This window comes from Phocoena phocoena, chromosome 14, assembly GCF_963924675.1.
Source record: "Phocoena phocoena chromosome 14, mPhoPho1.1, whole genome shotgun sequence".
Taxonomy (NCBI): Eukaryota; Metazoa; Chordata; class Mammalia; order Artiodactyla; family Phocoenidae; genus Phocoena; species Phocoena phocoena.
In genome coordinates this window covers 3548412-3568944 of record NC_089232.1, presented here as the reverse complement: position 1 = coordinate 3568944, position 20533 = coordinate 3548412, and positions in this window count along the sequence as shown.

The window sequence follows — 20533 nt, the reverse complement described above, 5'->3', positions numbered from 1 at the left end:
CATGTGGAGTTGAGAAAATTCATCTTCTGGGCCTCACTTTCTAGAACTACCACATTTTCCCTAATATTAATTAACAAGTCAAACAAAAACAAACAGGAAATGAAGCCTTATTCATTAACACTATACATTCTGAGGTTGCTAATTCTATAAGGTTGCTAAAGGAGAGAGAATAATCTTGGGAGAGTTAATATGTATAGAAAAAAATTAGTAATCTGTGGTTTACTTACTTACAAGAGTCCTTTGGGGCATCCAAGGTCTCAGAAGCTGGGTGGGATAAATGGCAACAGTCGAAAATCACGGGAAATCTTCAGCAGCTCATGACCTCCCACTAACAAGATTATGGGCTATACCCCTATTCCAGACTTCTTGTTGGAGAACGAGACTCAAAGGTGTCACTCAGTGACTACTTTTCTGGAATGAATGAGGGTCGGCATGAAAATCTCTAACAAAGTATCCCCAGTCAGTAACTGATAACAATCCACATCTTCTGACATGAGGGTCCCCATAAAGCCACCAGTAATAAAGAGAATTCTTCCACTAATTCGTTTTCAGATTTCAATACCAATCTAAATGCTTCAGTCATTTTGCATGCATTTTTATTTGTCCTAAGATGTGGATAACTTTGCAAAAAGAAAATTAGAAGAAATAATTTATGTCTAGGGAAGTAGAGAGAAAAAATAAGGGAGCTTACACCCAGGAAGAGCCTGTACGTCTTAAACAAAGCTGTAAGGAGGGCAGGCATGGTTTCTGAGAGAAAAATACCATGCCTAGACACAGAATCCTCCAATCTTCATTTTAATCACCTTCTATCCTTAAAAAAAAAATCTTTCTTTATCAATTTTTTGAAAGTTTATTATGTGCCAAGCCCGGTACCTGGCAACAGTACTTAAATAATTGTTCAAGGCATAGATAGATGGATGGATAAATAGATAAGGGCTCTGCCAGGCAATTGGTACCTGTGTATCTTATTATTGTTAAAACAGACATTCAGGGAAAGATGTCCAGAGCTGTATCTAAAGGTACCAGTTATTGCCTGTTACAATACCATATGCTCTCTTGTTAGTGGTCACATTCTCTAAGGTAGGGTAATAATAGCCACCTAAGTCTGAAATTGTGAAGCTAAAAGTAATCTTTCCATCACTACCGCAGAGGTGGTGGCTGAAAGAGAATTTACCCTCCCCCAACCCCCAAGAAGACACTGATTGAGTGTCTCTGGTCTAGAAATGGAAAACCAACCACAGAGCACTGACTTGTGCCTAAGAAAACTGAAGGGAGTCTTCACAGAACTGAAGCTAATTGAACTCCATTTTTCAGAGTCTTTGAGAATGTATGATGCATGAGGTGGCCGGACCAATGGACAGTCTAGAAAATTTTGCAAATGTAGATCGATTTAACTAGAATGAATAAAGAATTATTTTAAATAATTTAATAAGATGCAACTATCACGAGCCCATATTATGCACTTAACACTAAGTGCATCCCAGAAGAGAGGAAATCAAAAGCGAGGAAGGGGTAAAATTTAATTAATTAATTAGTTAATTAATCAATTAAGCAGCTGGGAAAGACCAAAACGCAGTGAGCAAAAGGTATAGTCATTTACAGAGAGTGAGGCTAGACCTGGACAAGAACATTATCCAGCATTTATTTACCACTTATTGTGTATTGAAATGCTATGTTTACACTTGATAAAATGTTAATTTTCGCATAAAGTTCTGACAAAATTGGAGCTAATAAGGTCGCAGATGGAAGAGTTTTATCCATCCCCAAAGTCCATGCAATTTCTCACATGCTGCACTTGCACTTAGGAGATGTGTTAGAAAGCTAGAGGAATAGCTTGGCTGTACATAAAAGGATTGGGAGCTGGAAAAGAGACAAAAGGTGAGTTTCTCCAGAGGCCTTGCCCACACCAGCCCTCCATGAGCATCTGGGCAGGGGCCGCGGTGTAGATGGAGGTGAGTCACGGCAGGGCCTTTGCTGGGAAAGCACTGTGACAAAGGTGGTGCTGATGCCCAGCAGGGCCTGAGTGCAGGGAGCTTGAAGGCAGAGGTCCAGTGATTTCCAAATAAAGGAAGCAAGAGAGAGGCCAGGAGCACAAAGGGAAGTGACCTTGCCTAGAAGCAGCTCTTTAGCAAGAAAGGATGCAAACTCGACCTCACAGATTTTGAGGCTGGTATTGATCAAAAGAAGGTCTGTAGCCTTAAGAATGGGCTGCCCTTTGAGCTCAGTGAGCTACTAAGTGCAGCAATGAGCCTAGAAGGACATGGACTCTGCTTGGTCACAAGATGCATGGGGTGCTTTCCCATATCACTGCTAATGTGGTAGGATTGGAATTGATTTCTGCACAAATAACAATTTAAAAGGAGGTTGTACCTTTCCCATGCACAGAAAAATTACAGGAAGGAAACTTGGAAGATTTCCTATATATAACATTTTATAGGAATACAGAATAAGAATACATTTTATTAGTTCAAATTTCCAACACTTGATTCACCTAAAGAATTTCAGTCAAGCATAAGTACTGGATAATATCTGCAATAATTAGAATCATTAGTGAAATCATGAACTAAAATTGTACTTATACCTTGATATTCTTCTTTCATTAAAGACATTAGCTGCCTGTTACTAACTAAAATGTAGTTTTAAATCTATTTTAATTGCATATTAAGATCCAATAAATACTTGAAAGATAAAGCATACAATCAAGAACTTTCTTTAAAAATGATTAGCTTTGGTCATATAAGTACAGAATGAACTTACTAAAAATTCTGTTTAAATGGAATTATTACTTTGTTATAAACATTGCATTTTCTGAAGATGGCTATATATAGATTTACCTAACAAGGAATACAGTGGAAAAAAAAAATACCTATAGGGATAACTAGACTTGACAAAATCTGTAGCCAAGGAACTGAACTGCCAAAATCAAAGGGCTGTTTTTATTATTACCTACTTTTTCATTCATTCCTCCATTTGTTCATACATTCAACAAACATTTCTTAGCATATCAGAGAGTTTGCTATATGAAAATGATGAAATCAACTTTCACCTACTGTAACTCACTCTTTCTTATATGTCTACTTAGCCCACAAGTCATATGGAATCTGTTTTCATTGTAATTCACAAATGATCTCTTCATCCTAACCCCTTGCCTACTAAATTAGGAAGTCATCATTAGCATCATTGTCTAGAATTGCAGCAGCCAACCAATTGAGCTATCACTTTCATACTAAAAGAAAGGATACAAGATGACAGGGCACATTTGAACTCCAGGCAGTTCAGCATGTCTGGAGGAGTAGGCAAGAGGGTTATATCTGGAGAGGTAAAAGGGGCTAAATTATCAAGTATTGTGTTTAAATTCTGTTGTGGACAGTATAAGAAAATATTGAGGGTTGTAAACGAGGGAGCAGCATTACGTGACATGCATGTAGAACGTTCAGATGGTAGATCTCTGGTTATGTGAAGAAGTGCTTAATTAACAAAGTACCATATAAACTCAAGGTATGATCAGTGTTAATTTATTTTCCTCATTATACTTCTCTCTTCAAGTGAGACATACTGTCCTTTTTATCATTTCATTTTGTTTTATTACAGTTTAGTTTGGTATTCCAAGTACCAGTAATAGTACCTAGCCCATATTAGGTATACAAAGTAATGAAGATATATATCAGTTAAATATGACTTAAAAAACTAAATGTAAAGGGGAAAACATTACAACTTTTAGAAGAAAGTATGAAATATCTTTAGGTATGCAGTGTGAGAAAGTTCGCACATAGGCACAAGAAGTACTAACTTAAAACAGGATTGATAAGTACATTAAAATCAAGAAATTGTATTCATTAAAAGTCTAAAGAAAATGAAAAGAAAAGGCACAAATTGAGAGTGGATATTAGCCATATATATAACCAACCAATATCCAGAATATATGAAGAACTCTCATGAATCCATGTAAAAAAATCCATAGAAAAATGGGCAAATAAAATAATAGGCATTTCACAGAAGAGGAAACATGAAGAATCAATAAACATATGTAAAGACATTTGATCTCCTTAATAATCAGGTAAATTAAGTCACAATGGGATGTCACTTACAACCACCAGGTTATCAAGAAAAAGGAATTAAAAGTCTAACAAAGCCAAATGTTGGCAAAGATATGGAAAAACCAGGAACTCTGCTGTCAGAGAGAGTGAAAACCTCTGTGGAAGCAAATTGGCATTATCAAGTTAACTCTCATACATGCATCAATTAACAGGCAAGAAAATGTTCATAGCAACATTGTTTGTGAGACCAAAAATCAGTCACTCACTGAACAAATAAATAGGTAAAATTTTCTGTAATTACATAATGAAATACAATATAGCAACAAAAATGAGTACACTAGAGCCACATGCAACAAAGATGAACCTTAGATATATCATGTTGAAAAAAATTAGCAAGTTGCAAAGTATACTTTATTGCAAAAGGTAAAATCTTGGATATCATATTTTAAGAAGTTCATAAAGAAAATAAATAATACGTTACTTAGGGATATTTCCAGGTATGATAAATCCATAAATGAAAGCACTTATTATTATTATTGTTTATTATTATTTTAAATTTAGGATAATTTTTTTTCCCGTTAGGGGCAAACAAGAGTATGGGATTTGGCTGGGGAAGGCTATGAGGTTATCAGTGGTAATGGTAAGATTCAATTTCTAAAGCTGAGCATTTCAGAAGTGTTTATTATTATGTTTCATAAATTACATATATGACACCTATATTCTTTTGTAGGTATCAAATTCTCCCCAGCAAAACCTATAAGAATAATGTTCAGTGTAGAAAAAAGTGAACAGGTAATATTTAGTATTAATATATAGTAAAGAAAGTGATATTATTGCAATTTGATCTGAGATGTGGAAACATCTATTTAGCTTATGTTTAAAATGAAGAACAAAGTCTCTATAATTTACCGCATCGCCTCCCTCTCCCAACCATTACCTAGGCTCTGAGGGACACCGTATCACTGAGGACCCTCCACAGCTTCTTCTGCCTCTAATGCTTTCCTCTAGTTCTAACAGCACCTGGATCACGGCAGCCTGGCTCATCTCTCTACGGTGCAAAAGTCTAAACTCTGCAGCACGACGTCCCTCTTACTTTCTCCCAGAATCCACTTCCTACTCACGCTTCCGGCCTCATTCCTGTTTACTTTCTGTGCTGTTCTTCACTGACATCCAGGCTCCTGGACATGATAGCATTAGTGAACACTCATGTGTCTCTTACAGTGCCCCAGATGCTCTTCTAAGTCCTTTACATATATTAACTCATTTAATCCTCACAGCAATCTTAGGAGGTAAATGCTATCATTATAGTGATTGTATATTTGAGAAACAGGCTCAGATGAATAATTTGTCCAAGCTATAACAGCAAGTTAAATGGCAGGGTGTGAATTTTTCTGCTTGCAGTGGATGACCCCTTATCCCTGACAGGTTGTTTTGCCTGATCCCTGCCTGTTCATCTAGACCCAGGTTAATTGGATACTTTCCTGATCCCACCCCCAGCCATACCCAGATCCTAAGACCTGAGCAGGACTGACATCCCTGTGCTCCAGCAGAACCTCTGGTACAATGGCTCTGTTAGTAACTACCTCCTTAGGGGTTTCACTCTTACCATCATGACCAAATTGTCAATTCCTGGCACACAACCATACTCAAAACACGTTGATTAAATTCATGAAGGAAAAAAGACATTGAGCAAAAGAGTGACCCAAGTCCAAATTTTAGTCTTTCTTTTATCTCTTCACAAGTACTATTCTCTGTATTTCCTCTGACTAATTAATTCTAAATATTATTATTATTATTAAAACAGTGAGAGGAAAGCATTTAGAAGCCATGTAAACAAGTAATATTTGAAAGTGTTTGTGATGCTCTGTTTATTGTATCAAGCCAAGTTAATATAATCAAATAAGTAAAAGAAGCTTAAAATAATAAATGCAATCTTATCTTGAATAACTTTTGATGAAGTCTGTATTCTGCAGGTGAGTATAGTTCTAAATAACTTAATGCATTAATTATGGCTATTTGAACCCTCTTAGAGAATAACTGATTCCCTCCAGCTATAGAAGAAAAAGTTTACAATTATGACACTGGGAGATAAAAAGATTGTATTAGTTTGCTAACGTTCATATCAGTTTAACTGTGGAGCTTGGCTGACACTGGTCCACACAAGGTAAAACCAGGCACTGGGCTGAGAGAACTTACGAGCCATTCCATACTCACAGAAGTCCTGGATAATAATGATCATGAAAGAAAGAGATAAACATCTGCAGTTTTAGTCACATAGCTTCAGACCTGATCCATTTGCAATCATTTTCTACAATTTTAATCAGAACTATCATTTTATTTTTTTGAATTTTATTTTATTTTTAATACAGCAGGTTCTTATTAATCTATTTTATACATATTACTGTATATATGTCAATCCCAATCTCCCAATTCATCCCACCCCCCACCCACCCCCCACTATCCCCCTTGGTGTCCATACATTTGTTTTCTACCTCTGTGTCTCTACTTCTGCCTTGCAAACTGGTTCATCTGTACCATTTTTCTAGATTCCACATATATGTGTTAATATACGATATTTGTTTGTCTTTTTCTGACTTGCTTCACTCTATATGACAGTCTCTTCGTCCATCCAAGTCTCTACAAATGACTCAATTTCATTCCTTTTTATGGCTAAGTAATAATCCGTTGTATATATATACCATATCTTCTTTATCCATTCATATGTCGATGGGCATTTAGGTTGCTTCCATGACCTGGCTATTGTAAATAGTGCTACAATGAACATTGGGGTGCATGTATCTTTTGGAATTACAGTTTTCTCTGGGTATATGCCAGTAGTGGGCTGCTGGGTCATATAGTAATTCTATTTTTAGTTTTTTAAGGAATCTCCATACAGTTATCCATAGTGGCTGTATCAATTTACATTTCCACCTACAGTGCAAGAGAGTTCCCTTTTCTCCACACCCTCTCCAACATTTGTTTGTAGATTTTCTGATGATGGTGATTCTAACTGGTGTGAGGGGATACCTCATTGTAGTTTTGATTTGCATTTCTCTAATATTAGTGATGTTGAGCATTTTTCATGTGCCTCTTGGCCATCTGTATGTCTTCATTGGAGAAATGTCTATTTAGGTCTTCTGCCCATTTTTTGATTGTTTTTTTTTAATATTGAGCTGCATGAGCTGTTTATATTTTTTGGAGATTAAACCTTTGTCCATTGATTCATTTGCAAATATTTTCTCCCATTCTGAGGGTTGTCTTTTCATCTTGTTTATGGTTTCCTTTGCTGTGCAAAAGCTTTGAAGTTTCATTAGGTCTCATTTGTTTATTTTTGTTTTTATTTCTATTTCTCTAAGAGGAGGGTCAAAAATGATCTTGCTGTGATGTATGTCAAAGAGTGTTCTTCCTATGTTTTCCTTGAAGAATTTTACAGTGTCTGGTCTTACATTTAGGTCTTTAATCCATTTAGAGTTTATTTTTGTGTATGGTTTTAGAGAGTGTTCTAATTTCATTCTTTTACATGTAGCTGTCCAGTTTTCCCAGCACTACTTATTGAAGAGGCTGTCTTTTCTCCATTGTATATCCTTGCCTCATTTGTCATAGGTTAGTTGACCATAGGTGCATGGGTTTATCTCTGGGCTTTCTATCCTGTTCCATTGATCTATATTTCTGTTTTTGTTCCAGTACAATATTGGCTTGATTATTGTAGCTTTGTACTATAGTCTGAAGTCAGGGAGTCTGATTCCTCCATCTCCATTTTTTCCCTCAAGATTGCTTTGTCTATTTGGGGTCTTTCCTGTCTCCATACAAATTTTAAGATTTCTTTGTTCTAGTTCTGTAAAAAATGCCATTGGTAGTTTGATAGGGATTGCACTGAATCTGTAGAATGCTTTGGGTAGTATAGTCATTTTCACAATATTGATTCTTCCAATCCAAGAACATAGTATATCTCTCCATCTGTTTGTGTCATCTTCTATTTCTTTCACCAGTGTCTTATAGTTTTCTGAGTACAGGTCTTTGACTTCTTTAGGTAGGTTTATTCCTAGGTATTTTATTATTTTTGTTGTAATGGTGAATGGGATTGTTTCCTTAATTTCTCTTTCTGATCTTTCATTGTTAGTGAATAGGAATGCAAGAAATTCCTGTGCATTAATTTTGTATCCTGCTACTTTACCAAATTCATTGATTAGCTCTAGTAGTTTTCTGGTGGCATCTTTAGGATTATCTGTGTATAGTATCATGTCGTCTGCAAACAGTGACAGTGTTTCTTCTTCTTTTCCAATTTATATTCATTTTATTTCTTTTTCTTCTCTGATTGCCATGGCTAGGACTTCCAAAATTATGTTGAATAAGAGTGGTGAGAGTGGATACCCATGTCTTTTTCCTGATCTTAGAGGAAATGCTTTCAGTTTTTCACCATTGAGAATGATGTTTGCTGTGAGTTTGTCGTATATGGCCTTTATTATGTTGAGGTAGGTTCCCTTTATGCACACTTTCTGGAGAGTTGTTATCATAAATCGGTGTTGAATATTGTCAAAATCTTTTACTGCATCTACTGAGATGATCATATGGTTTTTATTCTTCATTTTGTTAATATGGTGTATCACATTGATTGATTTGCATATACTGAAGAATCTTTGCATCCCTGGGATAAATCCCACTTGATAATGGTGTATGATCCTTTTAACATGTTGGATTCTGCTTCCAAGTATTTTGTTGAGGGTTTTTGCATCTATATTCATCAGTGATATTGGTCTGCAATTTTCTTATTTTGTAGTCTCTCTGTCTGGTTTGGGTTATCAGGGTGATGGTGGTCTCGTAGAATGAGTTTGGAAGTGTTCCTTCCTCTGCAATTTTTGGAAGAATTTCAGAAGGATGGGTGTTACCTCTTCTCTAAATGTTTGATATAATTCACCTGTGAAGCCCTCTAGTCCTGGGCTTTTGTTTGTTGGGAGATTTTTAATCACAGTTTCAATTTCATTACTTGTGATTGGTCTGTTCATATTTTCTATCCCTTCCTGGTTCAGTCTTGGAAGGTTATACCTTTCCAAGAATTTGCCCATTTCTTCCAGGTTGCCCATTTTATTGGCATAGAGTTGCTTGTAGTAGTCTCTTATGATGCTTTGTATTTCTGCAGTGTCCATTGTAGCTTCTCATTTTTCATTTCTAATTTTATTGATTTGAGTCCTCTCCTTCTTTTTCTTGATGAGTCTGGCTAAAGGTTTATCAATTTTGTTTATCTTCTCAAAGAACCAGGTTTTAGTTCTATTGGTCTTTGCTATTGTTTTCTTTGTTTCTATTTCATTTATTTCTGCTCTGATCTTTATGATTTCTTTCCTTCTACTAACTTTGGGTTTTGTTTGTACTTCTTTCTCTAGTTCCTTTATGTGTAAGGTTAGATTGTTTATTTAAGAATTTTCTTGTTTCTTGAGGTAGGGTTATATTGCTATAAACTTCCCTCTTAGAACTGCTTTTGCTGCATCCCATAGGTTTTGGATCACTGTGTTTTCACAGTAACTTGTCTCTAGGTATTTTTTGATTTCCTCTTTGATTTCTTCAGTGATCTCTTGGTTATTTAGTAACGTATTGTTCAACCTCCATGTATTTGTGTTCTTTATTTTTTTCCCTGTAATTTATTTCAAACCTCCTAGCGTTGTGGTCGGAAAAGATGCTTGATACGTTTTCAACTTTCTTAAATTTACTGAGGCTTGATTTGTGACCCAAGATATGATCTATCCTGTAGAATGTTCCGTGTTCACTTGAGAAGAAAGAGTAATCTGCTGTTTTTAGATGGAATGTCCTATAAATATCAATTAAATCTATCTGGTCTATTGTGTCCTTTAAAGCTTGTGTTTCCTTATTTATTTTCTGTCTGGATGATCTGTCCATTGGTGTAAGTGAGGCATTAAAGTGCTCCACTATTATTGTGTTATTGTCAATTTCCTCTTTTATAGCTATTAGCATTTGCCTTATATATTGAGGTGTTCCTATGTTGGGTACATATATATTTATAAATGTTATATCTTCTTCTTGGATTGATCCCTTGATGATTATGTAATGTCTTTCCTTGTCTCTTGTAACATTCTTTATTTTAAAGTCTTTTTTATCAGATATGAGAATTGCTACTGTAGCTTTCTTTTGATTTCCATTTGCATGGAGTATCTTTTTCCATCCCCCCACTTTCAGTCTGTATGTGTCCCTAGGTCGGGAGTGGGTCTCTTGTAGACAGCATATGTATGGGTCTTGTTTTGGTAACCATTCCGCGAGCCTGTGTCTTTTGGTTGGATCATTTAACCCATTCACATTTAAAGTGTTTATCAATATATATATTCCTGTTATGATTTTCTTAATTGTTTTGGGTTTATTTTTGTAGGTCCTTTTCTTCTCTTGTGTTTCCCACTTAGAGAAGTTCCTTTAGCATTTGTTGTAGAGCTGATTTGGTGGTGCTGAATTTTCTTAGCTTTTGCTTGTCTGTAAAGATTTTGATTCCTCTGTCGACTCTGAATGAGATCCTTGCCAGGTAGAGTAATCTTGGTTGTAGGTGCTTCCCTTTCTTCACTTTAAATATATCGTGCCACTCCCTTCTGGCTTGTAGAGTTTCTGCTGAGTAATCAGCTGTTAACCTTATGGAACTTCCCTTGGATGTTATTTGTCATTTTTCCCTTGTTGCTTTTAATAATTTTTCTTTTTCTTTAATTTTTTCCATTTGATTACTGTGTGTCTCGGCATGTTTCTCCTTGGGTTTATCCTGCCTAGCACTCTCTGTACTTCTTGGACTTGGGTGGCCATTGCCTTTCCCATATTAGGGAGGTTTTCGACTATAATCTATTCAAATATTTTCTCGGGTCCTCTCTCTCTCTTTTCTCCTTCTAGGACCTATAATGTGAATGTTGGTGCATTTAATGTCCCAGAGGTCTCTTAGGCTGTTTTCATTTCTTTTTTCTTTATTCTGTTCCATGGCAGTGATTTCCACCACTCTGTCTTCCAGGTCACTTATCCATTCTTCTCCTCAGTTATTCTGTTATTGATTCCTCCTAGTGTATTTTTCATTTCAGTTACTCTATTGTTTATCTCTATTTGTTCTTTAATTCTTCTAGGTGTTTGTTAAACATTTCTTGCATCTTCTCAATCTTTTCCCCCAATTCTTTTTCCAAGATCCTGGATCATCTTCACTATCATTATTCTGAATTCTTTTTCTGGAAGCTTACCTATCTCCAGTTCATTTACTTGTCTTTCTGGGGTTTTATCTTGTTCCTTCATCTGGTACATAGTCTTCTGCCTTTTCATTTTGTCTCTCTTTCTGTGAATGTGGTTTTCATTCCACAGGCTGCAGGATTGTAATTCTTCTTGGTTCTGCTGTCTGCCCTCTGGTGGATGAGGCTATCTAAGAGGCTTGTGCAAGCTTCCTGATGGGAGGCACTGGTGAGGATAGAGCTGGGTGTTGCTCTGGTGGGTAGGGCTCTGTAAAACTTTAATCTGCTTGTTTGATGATGGGTGGGGCTGAGTTCCCCCCCTGTTGGTTGTTTGGCCTGAGGAAACTCAGCACTGGAGACTCCAGGCTCTTTGGTGGAGCTAATGGTGGACGCTGGGAAGGCTCATACCAAGGAGTACTTCCCAGAACTTCTGCTGCCAGTGTCCTTGTCCTCACAATGAAACACAGCTACCCCCCACCTCGGCAGGAGACCCTCCAACACTAGCAGGTATGTATGTTTCAGTCTCCTATGGGGATACTACTCCTTGCCCCTGGGTCCTGATGCACACAGTACTTTGTGTGTGCCCTCTAAGAGTGGAGTCTCTGTTTTCCCCAGTCCTGTCAAAGTACATCTCATTGTGGCTTCTCCTTTGTCTTTGGTTGTGGGGTATCTGTTTTGGTGAGTTCCAGTGTCTTCCTGTCAATGATTGTTCAGCAGTTAGTTGTGATTCCAGTGCTCTCACAAGAGGGAGTGAGCCCATGTCCTTCTACTCCACCATCTTGAACCAATCTCAGAACTATCATTTTAATTCTGTGATTTTAATACTTCCTTAACCGAGGAATTATCCATACTTTCAAGATCTCAGAAAATTCCATCAAGCCTCAAGCACAGAATAGGCAGTGTGTTAGCTATGAAACATGGCCTAATCTTGTGTAGAGATACAAAAAATTACCAGGAAGTTCATGAAAATCAGCCAATTCTCCTAAAGTAATCTTTTTTGTGACTCTAGGATTAAGAGGTACCCTAGAAATATTTCCTTTAGGCAAGTGTGTAGGTTTTCACAAGATCTTTGTAAAATCATCAAAACATTAAAAAAAACAAAAGATAAGAAAAATTAATTTTAATCTTTTAGTTAATACTTGACATCAGTAAGGCAATAACATTTTCTCTCCCTCCTTCTCATCTCCTTCTCCTTCTCTTCCTCTTTTTTCTTCTTTGTCAAGAAAGTTGATTAGTTCTGTTGGGTCATGTCCATGTTCCCTGATTTGATGGTATAGGAAACAATGGAAGGAAAAGATGCAGAGAACAGATAATTAATCATTATATGGGATTTCTTGGAAAATATGTAAGATGGAATATAGTTCCAAATAAGATTGCAAATCAAGAGCATTGCTATTCACTTAAAAGTGTCCACTGGCGTGGACAAGTGAAGTCAAACAGGTGGGGGAGGCAGGCAAGTAGCTGCTAGACCTTCATCTGTGCTCACAAGCGCACTGGCAGCTGGGAGAGTGGGAGATCAAGGGACCACATGGCTACAGAAAGAGCCCAGGCAAGTCCGTCAACGTGACCTACAGACCTCTGTGCCCCATTTGAAGAAACCCATTTGCAAATCTCTCAATAGTTTCATGCCTTCCTAAGGCGTTAAAATGCTCCATCCAGGATATAGAGGTCAAGGAGGGACTCCAGTTGGGGAGCATGTGTCAAGAGCCTTTGATCCTTTCTGATAAAGAAATAAGAATCACGGATGATTGTATTAAAAACATTAAAACTATATCAAAGCATCAAATCCTCCTTTCTCTAAAATGGTAGGTCACTGTAAAGAATTAAATAATTTTTATATTTAAAATATGTTTCCTATTTTAGGATTTTGGCATTTTTACAACATGAAGCATATGCCAAGTCCTTTGGTAATCTTCATTCTTTCTTTAGCATTTCTAGACATGCCACTCTATTAAAATTGACAACGTCATAAAAAATAAAAACCTTTACTCTGTACCTACCAGGTGCGTGACACTTTGCTGAGGCAGAATTGATAACTATTTATAGTGGAATATTGCATATATTTTTAAAGTCCAAAGATAGCTGTGCTGCCTGCCTGTGTTGTCAATAATAGAAGTTCATGACATTTGATTTGAGTCTTTGTGAGAGGCAATGTTATTCTGATTTAATAGCTTCCATCTGCTCTTCTCATTTTCAGTGCTCCTTTTACAGTTTCCAAATTCCACCCTGTACCCTCCAGGGAAATTTTCTCAAGCATTGATTCTATTCATCTATGAATTGGAGGAGGGGGGAGTGTTCTCTTGCAGCCTTATGGTTTTGTTTATTGATCTTGATTGTTAGGCAACTTGTTGACATGCACACGCACACACTTGTTTTTCTATTTCTTTTTCTTTTTTTCTTCTTTTTGGTATTGGTAAGGGCGTGGTAATCAGAAAGACTTAATTCCTGAACAAAACATAGTGTTGAGGTATTCCTTTACAGAGTTAAACAGAGGAACATTCCATAAATTAAAATGCATTAAAAAGACACCCCTCCTATATTGTTAATCTGTCACTGAACAGTCCATTACTATAAAACAAGAAAAATACCTGTTCAAATTTACTTGTTTGAAATAAAAGAACATGATTCTAAAACTTACTTTACAATTATTACAATGTATTGCAATGTTTGTCAAACATGAGCACAATTAACACAAATATAACACATTTGGGAAGTCTCATAGGCCTACTGGCCACTTGTGGCATTATTTTTAACCTTTTCGTTTTAAAAGTAGGTATTACAGTACCTGGATAAAAATAAGTATAATTCTATCTGACATTATACACCATCTGATTTCATGCTAGATCCCTGAAGTCAAATATTGAATGTACAGCATTTTTCTCTCTACTGCAGTAAAGTCTTTCCAAATGTGTTCACTTTCATACAGATGAGGAGGATGAAAAATAAGATAACTCATGTTTTACAAATGCCCATTATGTTCCTGATAAAATTAATTACATGTGTTTTATTATTTTTTGAGAAGCCACGTTTTATGATGTCTTGACACTGCAACACTTTCATTTTCAATATAAAAACCTCAGGTGGAGAGACATATAGATATATTTCAAATTAATAATGAAAGTGCCAGAAATCTATACTTTTGGTAATGCATTTCCTATACCTATCGGCCACAGAGTGGAGTTAATATTTTCAGACACACATTTTGAGAAATTTTACCTTAACTCTTTAAGGAAATGTGAGATACATTTAAAAAATGACATTGACTGTGTTTGGGGTGATGAGAGCTGCCATTGTAGAAGCATGGAAGAACCTTAGACAATGAATAAGATGTGGATTTTAAAGTTTCCTTCCGGGCTTCTCTAAATGTACTTTCATTTTCTGAGTGTCATTTCACTATAGACTGGCATGAAGGGCTTTCATCCCATCTTTTTACACTCTGATAACAAATAGCTGAATATCCTTGTACAAGTTAATTTATCAGTGTTTCACCTGTTTGACCTAGGCCCTTCCCTTCAAGTGAGAATTTCTAGGTTGAAAACCAAATTAAAGCCTTCTCCTTTATTTTGCTGTGGCTTCCACTTTCTATTTTACATGATTTTTCTCTATGTATCTAGGTAACTAAAATAAATCACTTATCAAAGCATTCTACCTTTTCCACGATATGCCCTACCTGGGCTCCCATTGCACTCACCCTGCGTTCATTTTCTTTATTAACAATACTTTAGCTTATTTTGTGCATACTTTTACCCTTGTCCTCTACTTGACTAGATTTTAAACATTTTGTTGACCAAGGACATGCCTTTGTAACCTCCACAGCATAAGACTTAGTGCTTTAGACTGTTTTAAATAGCGGTTTTTAATACTTCTTTACCAGAATGAAGCTCCAAAATAGTCATTTATGTCTACATTTATAAATTTATTCATTCATTCCACAAACTGTAATAAAGACCTAGTATGTGCTCATCATTGTGGAAGATACATGACATGAATATATACAACACTAAATCCAGAGAATCTGAAAAGGACCCTCTAATGGTAATCCTCAGTTTAGGATTATAGCTCCTGAAACAATATATTATTTTAAAATAATAGCTGTAGTAGATTCTCGCAGAGTAGATATTCTAAAAAAAAAAAAAAATGCGGATAACTAAATTATCTCAAATCAATTTCATACCACAGTAGTTCCTAGCCTTTAGCCCTGATTAATTACTTAGTTAGATCCTCTGTTAACCAGTTATTTCTCACATTTTCAAATTAAAAAAAATCAAATAAAAGTTACTCTAAATAATTTAATTTTTGAGAAATTCATTTCATTATCACTAGCATTACATTAAACATTTTTTTCTCCCTTTGTTTTATTATTCATCGCTTTGGTAAATTTTAACTAGTTAAATTCTCTACTTTAAATCAATCTTTTCTTTCTCTCATGTCGATATTTTAAATGTCCTTCTTTGATCTATTTTTTTTTTTCTTGGTGTTCTTGAACCCACTGTTGAGTCACCTATTAAAATATCGATGTCCATTCTATCCGGAGGCAACAAACAAAATTAAACATATTGTACATCCTTTACCCTCAAAACTAATCTGGAGTACCAACGTGGAGGCAATTTATCACATAACAAAATCATAATAATTGCTGTCTAATATTAACCACACTTCTTAAAGTTCCATCAACTTTTCAGTGTATTCATATTTTGTTCCCTTTTTCTAGATTTGCATTTTCTGAATTTAAATATAATTTTATTACTTTAGACATGTAAAAAATTTATTTAGTTCCATTGAATTGGTATTTCTTGTTCATTCCAGTATTTGTAACTCCACTCTAATTTCAAATTCTAGTACAACATATTTTATAATCATCCTTATTTTTTTCAAACATTATATATAATCATTTTAATAAAATATCAATCGCTTTGACTTTCTCCTGGAATCTCTACTCTCAGCTGCAACATCATAGTACATTTGAATATTGTGTTTTATGTTAATTCATATCACTGAGTCAAGTTTCACACTAAGAAAATTTAGAAGAAAATTTTCACAGTAATAGCAGTCATCATTTTAGAAATGCATATATATTTCACAGTTAACTTTAAGATTTATTAGAGATAATTGCCATTTTTGAAGACTGTACATATTATGCTTTATTTGTATGCCATGTTTAAAACCAAGGTCTTACTTTCTTCTTAGATTGAAGTAAAATTTAGCTTTTTGTTTGAAGAACACATTACCTGATTTTCCCCATATAATTCTTTCAATATCCTTAGTTTTAACGTTTTGTTTTCTAAATGAAATTCTACAATAACTTGCTAGAAACTTTTTGTTTTGTTCTTTTTTTCTGAGAAATCTTCCTCACAGACTCAAATGATGAAACTTTATTCAAGGAAATGAAAATATGATGTGAACAATTGAGAGGAATCCCATCCAGAATGACCTTCACATTTGCATAGCAAACTTACAAAATGCCAGTTCCTTTTTCTGAATTGTACATTCATAAACACTTGATATCTGTATACATATTTTCAAACTTTCTGTGCTAACAAAGATTGGTCAGACCAAAACATGTAAGTGGTTTTAGCATTACAAATTTGGATTCCTTCATAAAAAGCTTCAAGAGGGAAAAATAAATGACAAGTAAGTTTGCACCTCCTCAAAGATGATCAAACCCATATAAGCACATAGTAATAATTTTGACTCTGTGCTATATCATCTGCACAACATCCTGGGGACAATAAAGCACTGAACAAATAGGTCCAACTTCAAGACTCTGATGATCAAAATAAAGTAATATAAGCAAGTAGAAGCACCAATAAATACCTAGGCAATGGCCTGATATAAATATTTATGAGTATTTAATGTAGAAATGTTGACATTTAGAGAATATCCTATAGTTAAAGGAATATGATGTGCAGAATCTTGAACAAGCTTTTATAACAGAAGACCAGCCCTCTCAAAATATAAGTAAAGTAGTCGATATTAACATGACACAAATGCTGATGGCCATTACAAAACATTCTGGGAGAATACCAGGGTCCATGCTGTCAGGGTTTATGAATGGTAAATTACCTTTGTGTCCTTCCCCATCTCCAGTACCAGTAACCACAATCCCTATGCAAACATCTGTTGCCCAACCAATAACACCCTGCAGCCAAAACTTGACTCGAAAGAACAATTTCCTCTATAGATTTAGTGGTGATAGGATGGTTTGGCTAGTGACTCAACAGACATACTAATGACTATTCAAATATCTTGGATGTGGCACATGTGCTGCTGAGGATGGCTAAATGAGATAGAGAAGTGAGATCCTTGCAAACAAGCCTGTCTTTGAGGTGGGGAGAACGTGAAAGGTGACCGAGTATGGCATTTAAAGTCACTCTACCTATTGGCATCAGTTTGGCTGGCACATTTTCTACACTGTTTTCCAGCTGACTTTTCAAAAGGTTTCTAAGAGAAAGAACCTCACATTTTAATATGTCAATCGGAAATGTGACATTTTGTTTTTTGGTTGTATTTAAAGAGCATCCAATCAATAGTTATTTGGGGGATTCTTGTATTCTATGGGCTCCCTTCTCTCTCTCTCCATCCCACTCCTCACCGTAAAGTATCTGCATCTGTTACTTTCTAGAAACCTTTTACATATTCCAGTCATTTTTGTTAGGCTTTTGTGTTTCTTCGTTGCCACAATTTCCCCCTTCTTTCAGCCACAACCCCAGGCACTTCCTACTAGAGAACGACACCAAACAACATGTCAAGAGCCTTTCAAAATTGCTGCCAGATTTCGGTGACATTCTTACAGCATATGGAGTACTGATGTGCTGAAAACAAGGCAGAGGGCTACCTGATTCTTACCGCGTCAGGAAGTTCCAGTCTGGTGAAGTGCTCTGGTTCAGATTTGCAACATAAACAGGACTTAAACTGGTTTTTAACAAAGCATCTAAGTAAAAGTTACCAAAAATGTCTTTTTCAATCAGTTGTGTCCCACCCTTCAAGCTCTGTCAATAAAAAAGGAAATATTAAGATAAAGCAAAACCTGAAATTATCCCTAAGGGATCGTTGTCAGTAGAATAATTTAGTTATAAGTTAAATATGTTATATGTTATCTTAGATCAAGACAACATGACGTGAGAGCTGAATGCTCGCTATTCTTTGTCACAGGAGGTTAACCTCTTACTGAATATGAAATTCAAGTTGAAAAGGAAAATATAAATGAGTTAAGAAATTCAGTAAATACCCATTCAGATAGCATTCAGTGAAATAATCATGTGCTTTATTGGGATATACCTTTTAATTTTTTAATGCATTAGTATTGGTTTAATATTCATATAGCATATATGTAAATATATATACAAATTCATATCTATACATATATGTCTATATGTGTATATATATATATCACTTTAACAGTTTTTTCTTATATTAGAAAATTACCATAATATTAATATGAGTATAGAATTATATAATATACAACAGTTTGGGGCAAATATTGCCATTTCATGATGCCCAGATGGAGGTAAATGTATCCCATTCGTTCATTTCCTAAATAAAATTTAATCTCATTTTTCAAGATAAGAATTTAAAGATTGAAACAAATAATATTAGAGAATGACACAAGTGCCTAGAACTGATCCTTGCAATTCAGATTTATTATAGATTTAAATCAATAACCCTTCAAAGAGGGCTTGCTATACCCCTCTATTCATTTTTTAACTTTAAAAATATTTCTGTCAGTCTTTTGTATGTAAATATATTTTTGGACATAAAACAGGTCACTTTAATAGACATTGAGTCCTTGAATAAGTTATGAAAATTTATAAAGCCTTGATTTTCAGAAAATGAATAATAATGAAATATATTTCATAGAGGTTTCTTGTCAACTAAATAGGCTAATGCATATGTGTTTATAACACAATGTCTGTCATGAGGTAAAGTGCTCAAGAAATATGTCATTAATTTTATTGAAAATGTTCGCTATTTTTTATTGACATAGTTTTATCTTAAATATTTGAAATAGATATAAACATTTTAGTATTTCTACGGTGAACAGTAATTGGCTAGATTACTGGGATGGTAGCTTCTCTCCTTCATGTTAGATTACCCTCAAATCATAATTACAAATCTTCTGTGGCATCTCCTAGATGTATCTATGCCAGTCCCTGTCTCCATTCCCAATACCTGATTGGCCAAAATTCGCTTCACCTTGAGCATCCTACTCGACCTGCAGCTGGTCTCATCTACCTTTTGAATTTATTCCCCACTAACTTTTAATATAATCCTTTTCTCCAAAAGGTTGCTTTTTAATCTCCATCCTAGGATGCCACTGTTCCCAAGCAGATGTTTCAAATCCCTAAAAAAAAAAAAAATTAGTTCCGACCATGTGTAAATTTCTCTAGTATAGAAAAACATAAAAATTATAACAGTGTAATTTGTGAATCTACTCTATAACCATGTTACCAAACTTGAACAGAGAAAGAATTTGAAAATAAGAGGAAAAAAACCTGAAAACAAACTCTGCTGATCAAACACATTCTCAGTTAAAATCTTAGTGATTAAGCATAGTATATTGAAGGATTAATACCTCATTGGGAGTATATTTTATTTAGGAAATAGAAGGATTCATCTCAGGATGATGCTAAAATCATTTATGACATAAACAAGTTTTTAAAAACCCTACATCTATAGTTATTTCAAAGGCATGAAAATCCATTCTAAATTTTAAAAATTAAAAATAAAATAATGTACTTACATCTATACCAGGACTAGAAGGACAATTTCTTGACATGAAGGATAACTATTCCAAACTAACATATTGTATATAGGCAAAGGGCAAGACAGGGATGAGGGGGAGAGAGAAGCATTGCATTTAGGAACAAATGATACATGCTTAGCATCAATTCTTACAATTACAATATGACATATAAATTAATGGAGAGTATAACCATCTTAAGGGAGAAGAAATTTTTTATTACATGTGTAAAATTTCTTCATCTATTTGAAATACTCAGAGGAGTCAATAATAAAAATATATATACAGACAATTAAATTAACAGAAGAGTTCAATAGGAAAACGGACAACTAAAAAGTAAATAAAAAGTCAATAGAATAGCTAGTGGGAAGCAGCCGCATGGCACAGGGATATCAGCTCGGTGCTTTGTGACTGCCTGGAGGGGTGGGATAGGGAGGGTGGGAGGGAGGGAGACGCAAGAGGGAAGAGGTATGGGAACATATGTATATGTATAACTGATTCACTTTGTTATAGAGCAGAAACTAACACACCATTGCAAAGCAATTATACCCCAATAAAGATGT